This window comes from Setaria viridis, chromosome 4, assembly GCF_005286985.2.
Source record: "Setaria viridis chromosome 4, Setaria_viridis_v4.0, whole genome shotgun sequence".
Classification (NCBI taxonomy): domain Eukaryota; kingdom Viridiplantae; phylum Streptophyta; class Magnoliopsida; order Poales; family Poaceae; genus Setaria; species Setaria viridis.
Window position 1 is genome coordinate 37,085,935 of NC_048266.2, and position 12,100 is coordinate 37,098,034.

Here is a 12,100-nt window from a genome sequence, read left to right on the forward strand (position 1 = left end):
AGGGCTCCTGGATGGCTCCAGCACTTAGGGCTAGTTTGGCAGCCCAGTGGTTCCGGCCTTTTCCCTGCAGAGGAAGGCCGCGCCGATTGTTTCTGCGGGGCTCCCAACTGACAACTTTGGCAGCCCACTAGGACGGGGACTTCAGCCCAAGCGAGCCCACTTTCTCCGAGGCAATGCACCGGACCTACGGAGATCAGGAAGTTCTCCCCGTCCGCATCTCCCCGTGCTCTCATCTCGCGCACTCTTGCGGAAAGCTGCCGTTGCTGCCTCCGCCTCCGCCGCCAGCCACCTCGCGACTTCCTCCAAGAATCCCAGTCTAAGTGCACCTCCTCCAACCCTTCTCCGATCCCCATCTCCTCTGAATCATCCCCTTCTCATCCCCTTTCCTTTCTTCACTAGGGTTCTGCTCCGTCGCTGGGGAGATGGAGCAGGGGTAGGTGGTGCCAGACGACTTGTGTGGTGGCTTCTTCATCGGCCGTGTGATTCGCACCGGCGAGGCTTCCTGTGACATCTCAAGTAGTTAAGAGCCAAATCAAGAGAAATTAAGAAATAAATAAAAAAAATCAAAATGGTTAAGTGTTAAACACCCTTGTAATGATGCTCACTTGGGAAGCAAATAAAAAAGCAAATTTTATATAAGAACTCAACTTTTGACCAATATAAAAGTGTATATCTCTTCAAATGGAGCAATTTCATAATTGGCACTTTTCTTGATTTTGAGTGGAAAGTGTTCAAAAATTGAGTAGAAGTTCGGCCGAAAATCAAATCATTTTCAAACCCAGTTTTGGCCGGCGTTCCATCAAACTTATTCCAAGTTTATCTTCAAATCCATCGAGTTTTTCATGTCGGCTTTGACAAAAGTTATAACCTATACTTTGAACTCCAACTTTAATATTTGGAGATTCAACCCCATAGTTCAAAATTTGTGAGAAAATTTGCGTTGAAGACGCACCTTCGCACATCACGCGCGCGCGACACGCCTTGGGCGCGGTCACCGTGCTCACCGTCGCCACGCAGCACGCGATGCCTGCCGGCACCACACCAAGCCAATGGCCGGCGGCGAGGCAACAACGCAAGCGCGCGCAGCAGCTCGCCCAACCCCGCCGCGCACGATCTCCCTCCCCGCACGGCAAATCCGCGCCGGCCAACCGTTGCCCGCCACATGCCGCAGAGTGTCGACACGCGCCACAGCACGCCAGGCCACTCCCCGCACGCCCAGCCACCGTCCCGCCGTGCCAAAGAGCTGCAAAGCTTCGCCTCAACGCCTCGCCCCTCCCCTTCCCTTTGCCGCCTATAAAAGGGCCCCATGCCCATGCCTCGCCGGCTGCAGTCACCACCGCCGCTCCGCCATTGCCGCCTCACGACGAGCACCCCCTCCCAACCATCCCCATCGCTACCCAAGCGCACGAGCGCCTTCCCCTACCACCACTCCACCTTCCCAGCCTCACACACCTCCACCACCTCCGCCACCATCGCCGGAGCCGAAGCCGAAGCCGAAGCGGCCGCGCCACCACTGCTCCGCCGTGAGGCATCACCGGCCCTCCTACAACCCCAGGTCCTGCACCAAACTGGTAGTTGGTGAGTCCCTTGTCGCCCTCATGACCCTAGCCCACGACCTCGCGGCCCCACATCACCGGAATCAAGCTCCCCGAGCCGCCGGCCGGCCCAGGACCCCATTGTAATCTAGGGTTTAGTTTAAGGGTCCTTAGTGCAAAAACACAGGGGCATAGTTCTAAACATTGAAAAGTTCTAGGGTCATTCTATAAAAGAGAAACTTCAAGTTTGAATGAAAAAAATAGTGAAATTTTAATCTTTGCTAAACAGCACAACCTGTTGTCTTTTGAATAATAATTTTCTAAAAATTTTATATGTGTATACCATCACCATCAAAATAAAATCTATGTTTTCTTTCCAACCAAGCGTGTTTTGTGAAGAAAAAAATATTTATAAACTTGTCTAGGTGAATGTGGCTAATATAAATACACCCCATGTTTTTGTAATGGTTAATGAAATAAAACCTACATCATGAAAGTTAATAAAAGAAATCTTATGCATATGCATCTCGTGTAGAAGCTAACATCGCTGACGGAACGTACGAGCTCATCCTGAAACACGAAGAAGGATAGCAGGAGGGTGAGCTGAACGTGATCGAGGCAAACCAAGACATGAACCAAAGTTTAAAAGAGCCCAAGACTGATTTAGGGCAGGAAGGCAAGCCCCGGAGCACAACCCTGATTTCCAAATTCATACAATATTCTTGTTACTTATGTGTGTGCATTAAGTCCTTAGGAGTTGTATTGAAACCATAGTTGCATGCTCCTAGTACCCATATTTTGAATACTATCATGTTAAGTCGCTTAGTTGCTATAATAAATAAGGACACGGTAAAAGTTGAGTGATTTCCTGTTACTCGCGAGATATAGGAGTTGTCTGTTTACTTCTATTGGAACGATAAGGTCGACGGGTGGCGCTTTGTGCAATGTTCCTGAATTGGTTCCCCGTCTGTGTAGAGAAAATTGCTAAGGTCGAAACATGTCGGTGTTCATGGTCAAATTTTTGAACGTACTAAATACATGCTGAGAATATGGTAATCGGTAAACCTAGTACCTGATTGAACCGGGGCGTGGACTTTTTCCTCGCTCTCTCTGGAAACGGTTTCCTTGGTACATCATGTGGGTACAAGTACGGCCATGGCACAACGTCGTTTCGGGGACCGATGAGGCCTTGTATCCAAGGGAAGTGGGTCCTGGACACGCATCGGGGATCGATGGGAACCGTTGATAATGTGTGGACCCGTCGCGGTACGCGCATGTCATGTGTTTAGGTCTACCTTGCAAGGTTAAGAAATTCGATTCGAATCGTCTATTTCTCGCAGTTATTGATACTGCTTGAGCACTATGCTTCATTGAGTAAGAAGATGAACAATGATGATGCTTAATATTGAGGCTTGATTAAATTGCTTGTTCTACCATACTTGCTTAGAATAGATGCTTATCTAGAATGGTTAATCAACTAGAATTTGATGCTAAAACTTGAAAGCAAGGACCCACTTTAGAAGCTTTTGGCAAAAATAACCCCTCAGCCAAAAAGCCTTGCATGTCTAAGAGTCGGTGGATTAAATACCACCTGTCGGGTAAGCCTTGCGGAGTATTAGTATACTCAGCCTTGCTTGTGGCTTTGTTTTTAGGTAATGAAATTGATGAAATGGTTGCTAGTTTGACTTGGTCGTGCCAGCTCCCTCCGGGATGGACGGTTGAGTGGGACATGTCCTCGGCGGGCGAGGATCATGGTGAGTGATGTCATGGACGGCTTCACCATGATGTCATGTATCATCGTTAGATTATTGTTTTTGTACTTGAACTCTGAACCATTTTATGAATTTGAACTCGGTTTGTAATAAATAAATATGGACCTCCATGATGTTTTCATCTGGATTGTTGTAATCTCTGGGCCCGTCTTCATACGAGTATTTGTATGCTTGTTTTGATCTTAAATACGTCGTTGTATCGGGTGAAACCCGACAAGCTGCCATCTTGATCCGATCAAAGTGTCTGATCGTATTTAAGGCGATGTTTAGCACACTTAAACCGGGTTAATTTGGGTAAATCTGCCACACTTTCGCTGCCCGATGCGTCCGCGGTGGCGCCGGCCCAGCCGCTGCTGATGGTCGGAACCCTCTGGGCGAGGTCCATGGCCAACTTCACCCGCATGTGAGTACTCCTCAGCCCAGATCCGTTCGTGCTGGCTAGTTTCTCGGTTCAGATTCATGTGATTTGCGATTCCTTTTCCACGATTCGTAGCATTGGCTACCGTTCAATATATCAACTTTGGAGTCAAGGTAAATACGGAGTACCAGTTATGTTTTATCTCTCAAATGGGATAGTTTGTGATCCTGTGAATGAAAGTTGTTTGCACGTTATATTGAGAATATCCTAACAAATCAAGCATCTGGAGCTCTTTACTATTTAGTAATTGTGCAACATTCATTGTCTTTTGTTTATGATCCAAAGTAATTTTATGTGAAAATGCCAGAATATGATCACTGGAGCTGCTCAAATGGATGGTGGTATTCTTGTCGTGTCAGCACCTGATGGCCCGATGCCACAAACAAAGGAGCATATTCTTCTTGATTAGTTAGTCACTAATAAAGATTTTGATTGCCATAAACAAAGATTTTAGATTTTGACTCTTTCATTGTATGCACATATCTGACAGTTCACTAAACCTGATTTTGGTACAACTAACAGAGGAGAAAATGCGACATACTAGTATACTACTCAATGTGACATTGTGATCCATTTGGATGTTGAAGTTAGTTAGTCCTTAGCTTAAGTATGCAGTCACTAAGAACTTGCTATTTTCGGACAAAATTTGGAACATTTTTAGCTTCAGAATTCGGAAGCAATCAAATTTGTTAGGTTGCTTATCTTGCTGTGTTCTGCAGTGCTGTGGTCAGGAGACTCTAAAAGAGGTACCATTTATTCTTTTAGTGCAAATGATGCTAGCTTGAGATGGCGATTATAAGAAATTACTTGACTTCTACTAATGTCCTTATGCTTGCAACAACCAGGTGCTCATTTTTCCTAACCATTTTGCTACTTTTGCTAGCAACATTATGATTCACGTATGTCCTGTTTAAAGGACCTTCCTGTTTGCAATAGTAATGAACGTGTATCTTAAATTGAGCCACCAGTGGTAAGGTGTTTCTCTGGACCAGAGTTTAAAGGCTCCGGTGGTAAGGTGTTTCTCTGGACCAGAGCATGAAGCAACAAGATCTTCACCGACTCACCTGTGAAATCCTGCTATGCCCAAGTTCCTAACCGGGTAGATCCTCATCTCGTGGTTGAGTACAACACCTGGTGCTTGCTTAGCATCATACTGCTATCAAAATGTATAATAGTTAGCACCGGAGAACCATTTGGTATTGTAATATATGCGATGGAACTGATGCCTTATCTAATTATTACACCCACCTATTTATCACCATATGTGTTGTTTGAATGTGTTTGAACAAGGATGCGTTTATTTGAACAAGGATGTTAATTTTTTCTGAATTTTTTGAAGTATTTTTTTCTTCAAAGGGGAATTTAGCCTCTTGGTTCCCAAACCCAAGTGGGGAGATCCTCCCGGCCTATTAATTTGCCACTAGAAAATTGATTTGCCACTAAAATTCCCCTGGTGGTTTTTCTCCCTGGGGTTTGATTCCCCTCGCTGCCAAATCAAGCCTTACTGTCCAGCAAGCCGCCGGCACAAGAGCTAGTTACTGAATAACAAAATCTCAAGTGATTGATGCGACAAAACAAATCTCTTAACTATAGACGCGTCTGTCTAGAGAAATACGACTGTGATTTTATTTCTCATACGCGGTTTGTACAGACGTCTGCGATTTGTGTGTCTTTTTTCCGAACTGTGTTTTTGTGGTAGTCCGACACGCGTCGTCGCTGCATATATTAAGGCGGGGGCGGCTCTGATGATTCCAGCGACGGCCACCACCCCAGGTTCTTCATGCATGTCACGGCAGCAGCAGCTGTGCTTCGGCGCCGGGAGGCTGCTCCGGGGCTCCCGCGCGCTCTCGCCCACTAATAAGCAGCAGGAGGAGTCAAACACCAAGGGCGACGTGGTGGGGAGGTGCCTGCGGAAGATTATTTCGAGGCGGCTGAGGAAGGCCGTTACCCCTCCGTCACCCAGGCGCGCCGCTGATGACACGACGACGGCCCGTGAAAGGGCCGAGTCCGTGGCGCGCGCCATCTCCTACTGCAAGGACACGCTCCAGCGCGGCACGGCTTCGCTGCCCCGGCCTAGCCTTGACGACTGGCTCCACGACAACGACAGGAAGGAGGAAACCATCGCAAGCGCCGCCGCGTACTGCAATGGGATGCAGCATCGAGTGGCTGGCTCGCTCACCATCGTCGAGTGCAGGGTCTTGCAGCCGCTACCGCACCGGGCGATGATGCAGCACGCGACGGGAAAGCATGGAAAGGAGGCGACGCGCCCGGCCTGCTCGCCAAGCCGGGACAACAGTTGGATCACCGCGAGCGACATCGTGCACGGCAAGGAGTTGCCGCATCACGGCCACCACGCCATTGACAACAGTAGGTTTCTCAAGCCACGCGCGCACCCGGCAGCCGGCACTATCTGCTGTCTGGGCTATCATGCAATCCTGATGCACGCCAATGTCTAATCCATTCGCTCTCTCTGTGCATGCATGCATGCATGCATGCGTGCAGAGTGCCGCCGCGAGCCGACGACGATGCCAGAAACTGCAATGTCGTCGTCACCAAGTGATTCGAGCGACGGCCACCCCAGGTTCTTCACGTCCCGGCACCGGCAGCAGCAGAGTCCTCTGTGCTTCGGCGCGGGCGGCGGCGCCGGGAGGCTGCCATCCGAGGGCGACGTTGTGGCAAGCAGGCACCTCAGGAAGATTTCGACCAGGACACCTGATAAGGGGTCCTGCAATGGGAGCACGGACTCGCAGACCCCGCCGCCGCGCCCGCGCCTGCGCCTGGACGGCTCGCTCACCGCGCGACACGGGATCGAGCGCAGGGTCTCGCAGCACCTACCGCAGCGGCCGCACCGGGTCGGCGGGCTCGCCGAGATGCAGCAGGCGACGGGAAAGAAGTTGACGCATCACGGCCACGACGCCATTGGCAGTAGGTTTATCTGGGTTATGTTCTAGGCTGTCATGGAATCCTGATGCATGCATTCCAATGCATGTCTAATGCATTCGTTCTCTATGCATGCATGCACGCGTGCAGAGTGCCGCTGCGAGTCGTTGACGGCGACAGAAACTGCAGTGTCGTCGTCACCGAGAGATCCGGCAGCCGATGAGCTGGGAATGCCCAGCAACTTCACGTCGTCACACAGGGGAGCAGCACACCCGCGCCAGGAAAAGAACCACGTCGTGCGCCAAAATTGCATTTGCGAGCACGGGGTTCCAAACCCTGAAAAACCGCGTGGGTCACCTCACCCCGGGAACTTGGCCCGCGTCTCACTCTCCCTTCCGTCGCTCCGCTCCCGAACAAGACGCCGCCTCTCCCTCGCGGTGCTGCGGCGAGTGCGACGAGATCCAGGTTGTGCCTCGCCACCTCCTCCAGCTCCCCTTCCCTATCTCCTCCTCCACCTCATCCCCTTCCCCTACTCATCCTCGTTTTTCCAGCCTTGAGTCAGTCCAGGTCCCCCGCCTCCTTCTACTCTCTCCGGCCAAGAGAAGGCGCGACGAGAACGAGGACGAGGACACAGGGGACAACCACATCCTGGAGCCAGCCAACATAAGCTTCACTCGTGCCTTCTGCTCGAACTATTCCCGGTGAGTAACCCCCTCTCTATTTCTCTAACAATCTCGAATCTGGTGTGATTTCTTCTTGGATCTGTGTTACTCGTCTATTACCTGAACATTTGTGCATGCTTGTTTAGGCTTAGTTCTCAGGCATATGGCTGCTACTGCTATTATATCCATTACTTAGCTCTCAGGTTCTGCTATCTGAAATGTAAAGTTGAAAACATACCTCGTTACAGGACGTCAAGGCAAGTTTGTCAGTTATTTTATAAAACTTGAACAATTCTAGGATAGTTCTTGCTTCTATCCAGTGAACTTGGAAACATATACAGTGTCAGCGTTCATGAATTCAGTGTGCAGTTGTCCTCAGTGCTCCAAGATAATGTGAGATTCTTGCATCTTCAAGGGCATTTATTAATCAAGGTTATAGATTGTGCATACTCCAGCTCTACAGTTGTTTTCGTTAACTGCTCTCCTGAAATGAACTTTATGTGTAACTACTCAATTTGCTAGTCACATACCACTGAAAGTCTCCACAATATGAAACTTGTTATCCGGGAGACAACTATAAAAAACTTATGCCGACAGAAATGGTACATGCTGGTATATTTGGAATTGCTGAAATCCCTCAGACAACTACTGATGCCCACCAAAAGATAACTATCTTAGCTTGTGTCAGTCGAACGTCTGGCTAGCTCGATCAACATGAGTTCATTCTCACAGTTTTCTTAAGGTCTTAGACGCTGTCATGCGAAAAACAGAGCTCTGAGCAACAAGATGACTTGATGTCAATAAAAGCCTAAGAGCTATTATGATAACATGTCCATCTAAAATTTCCACCAGCTGCATCTTTCAAAATACGAGGCTTTTTAGGAATTGAGCTCTTCATCTCGAATTTGATAACATATCACATCCATGCAACTGCGATATGTCCCTAAATACTATCATCATCTGTTTAATATGGCTGAGGAAAAAAGTGGTGTACCAATTGCTCTTTACTTTCTGTCCAAGGTTGCTTTGATTCTTTTGTTGGATAGTTTCTTGTTCAGTCAGGGTTTCAGCTCTTGCACTAAGACTGCTGTCATTGACTAGAGATGTTTCACAGTATTTGTTTCCATAGCCATTTTGATCACATATAAAGGCAGCAAGAAGGAATTGTCTTCCCCACTCGCCTATGCTTTCTTTCATATATCTGTAAAATTTAATTCTGATTTCATGCTGTCATATATCACTTATTGTGTTGCAAACCCGATAGCCATCTTTCCATTCTTTTCTCCTGCTTCATACTATTGAACAAAACTTTCTCCACTGATGCTTTGCTTTTGTTTGTGTTCGTAATTACTTTCACCATCTGGCTGTTTTGCTTGCATTTGTAGGTAGTCTAGTTTTCATTTCATTAAAGCTTGTTTGCAGCTTCTTTTCATAACACACAATTTGTTCATTTGTTAGATGGCTGCAGGCATCTAGGATTTGAGGGTTGAAGATGGCAAATGACTACTCCAGGAGGAAGTTCTTTTTTTTTAATATATGGACCTGTCTGCACAATAGCATGTAGTATTGTTGATTTCAAGATCCAAGACGATGATTTTTGTATTTGTAATGAGCAAATTAAACTATTTTGCAACTGTATGCATTATGTGCATAAATAGTCTTGGGAAATTCTGCTATCAGGTTTAGATCATGCACAGCTCTCTCCTCTCTTCTTAGCCATTCACATTAGGATTACATATGGACATGCACGTGTTAGTTTTCTTGAGCATTTGCACTCAATCTCCAGGGCTTATAGTTTAGAGCAGCAGACCATATAGTTCTTCGTAGTTCATACTATACTACTAAACCTGGCCAACATCAATTTCAGCTGACTGGCTTGAGTTGTGTTATGTTGCCTACTTCACTTGTATGCAAGTGACTCGCTTCAGGCACAACAAAAAGAGGAGAGGTCGAATTTAGCTCTAATGAGGTATTCATAATTCGGCACAAATTCTTGTCACCCTACTACAAGATACACTTCGTTCAGTCATTTAAACCTATAAGTCTAAGTTTATTGTGAATCCTCATTGAAATCCGGCACGATAAACACATTGGCCAACTAAACATGTGAGCCTCATGTTCATTGATTCCTCATAGAAATCTGTTGTAAATTATAATGGTGATTTTAGACGAGTACTATAGACAACAATAAAAAACATGTTTCTGCAACAAAACCAAGCTCCTTGCAACAAACATGTACTTTCAATGTACTCATAATGATGTTTGAGTCATTACTGCTCATAAAAGACAATGTCGTTTCATTGAGAAAGGTACCGAGGAACCATTAAAAACGAAGCAGGAGTACTCTTTCAGTGCATTTCACTATGGATCTGAATTTGTTTTACAAAAGAAACGTCTATATCCTTAGACCATAAAAAATCTTGAAATTAATACCATCTTCCATGACAAGTTACCATGGCATCAAGCGTTAGTGTTTGGCTGTTTGCGCATCATCACTTGCCTCCTCCGTGGGATAACATGGACAACTTTTTTTCTAAGAGGTTCAATAAATCTAATATGAAACTCTTCAACTATAAGGACACCCACAACAAAGTACAGACCAACTGCAACGGTTCCCTAAAAATTTAGTTCATCTGCGAAAGTAAAGCAAACCAAACAATTGATGGCATCAAGCACTAGCAATATAGGTGTCCTTTAAAAAATATAGCCATGATGTTTCTCTTAATGGAGCTCACCCATGCAATCCCATCAGCACCAAATATCACATTCAAATCCTTTTGTGTGTGCCTGCAACACCATGTCCAGATTGTAAAGATGTTTTAAGTGGATTGCACCTTGCGTACTACCCACTCAGGCTATAGGAAAGGCTACCTTAGCTTCCAGATTGAACACATGATAAGTTGTTAACGATAAGCTCAACACAGGGCTACAAGATTTCTAAATACTATGCAATAGCTTGATGTGGAAATATAGTTTGTGAAAAATACTACTATAAATTGGAAAAATTAAAGCAGTAATATTCAAAATTTAGAGCAGTATTTTTTTATGTTGACTTGAGAGTATCCTGATCATTTAATTTCTGTTTGTCTTCAAATCTGGCATTCATATGTCCCTGCTGTTAGAAACAAGAATCACTCTTCGTATTAGAGTGCGCAACGGAATCCGACCCGGCCCGCTATACCCATGAGCTTAACTCAACTCAAAAGACTAGCCTGATGGGTGAGGGCTGCCCCTACCTATATGTTGTGCTCCCCCCATCAATTTCTGATGTGGGACTAAACGTAACAATTCGACCGCTACCAAGAATTACTCTTGTTCCTGTACTTGGAATTGAATCACTCAATTCACTCCTAACTCCTCCCTAGAACGCACAAGTATATGAGAGATAACAAAGTAGCTAGTAACTCAAAACTTATAGATTCACACTACAAGCTTAAACAACACACTAGGTCCTCACAACCTAGAACAACTTGCTTGACATTCACAACTAAGCACTAACCCTATCTCACATCTCATTTAATTTACTTTGGTGGTAAGCTTCAAGGCAAACTTATTGATCATCTCCGAAGCACCCATGTACATACCCTCAATCTCCCTCTTTAGAGTTCGTGCCATTATAACACAATCTTCACCAATATGCATCTCCTTGAGAGCATTACAAGGCTCTCTTGCAGACTCCTTCTCAAAGATAGCCATCACATCTGCCTCCAGAACAGCTATGGCAGCGACAGCCATCTAGTCTTTCATTGCACCGACCTCTTCTTTGCCCTCTATTGCATTGCAGCCCATATTGTAGGGAAACAGGTAGGCTACTCTAGCATTACATCTACCACATCACCCAGGAAACTTGCAAGTAAAGAGGTCATGGATCGTTACCACTAGACGTGCAGAGCAGCGGAAGAAGAGTTGGAGCAGAGCCGGTTCAACATAGTCACGCGTCAGAGTAGAGGAAGTAGTCGATGTCGTCCCACGAACCGATCTCCACGTCCTTGTCCTAGCAGCAGCCTCGTGCCATCGTAGCCGATCAGCATAGCAGTTGTAGGACTCTACATTACTTAATCTTAACTAAAATAGGATCTTTGCACATCTAGAACATGAACACAACTCAATGAAGATGTTAGAGTACAACCAGCTGCCATGGCTTGTGACGATCTGACCATTAGGGCCGTGGACAAGACCGGGATGACGGATGCCCTAGGTGTACTAGCTCGGAGTAGATCATGTCTCCCTTCAAGTCTCCACCTCGTCTGTCCACAGACGACGACGGTGGTGCGGCGACGGCCTTCGGGCAACTCCAGCGCCGCTGTGATCGGGAGGTGTGTAGGGGGTGTGCGTAGGGTTTGGTGCGTTGGTGTGTTCCAAACCCGCCAGCCCCTCCTTCTCTTATAGCACTGGATCACTCGGGGCCGCAACCAATTGGTCGGTTGCGCCTCCGATCGAGGTGCGGGGTGCACGCGCGCGAGGGAGTTCGAGTCAGGCATCAATCTTATCCTTCCCGTTTTCCTCTCGGCCTTTTAACCACCATGTTATTTTTCTAACATTCTCCCATCTAAAGGCCTATAACTTATGACATTCTTAAAGCAGAATTATGCAGGGAGACAATGTGTGACAATGATGATTAAAATCCTACTGTGACACAGTTGTCCATAATGTATAAAACTACCTATCATGATGGGAGGCGGTTGTCTTATGACCCTCCAAGATCACAGGCTATCTGATAATCCCATGCCGGCAGCATGTTCACTGAATATAATGGGAGGTAAGGCTTTCGTTAATGGATACGCAAGCATCTTCTTAGTACTTATATGCTCTAACTCAATGGTGTGATCTTGG

General features: G+C 46.4%; 1 long non-coding RNA gene across 1 annotated transcript; it reads left to right on the plus strand.

Moving 5' to 3' along the window:
* The first annotated feature begins 6,896 nt into the window (after positions 1-6,896).
* LOC117851828 (uncharacterized) lies at positions 6,897-8,957 on the plus strand. Its single transcript, XR_004639654.2, has 3 exons — positions 6,897-7,070; positions 7,157-7,306; positions 8,726-8,957. It is a non-coding gene; the product is annotated as an uncharacterized lncRNA (long non-coding RNA).
* Positions 8,958-12,100: the final 3,143 nt, after the last annotated feature.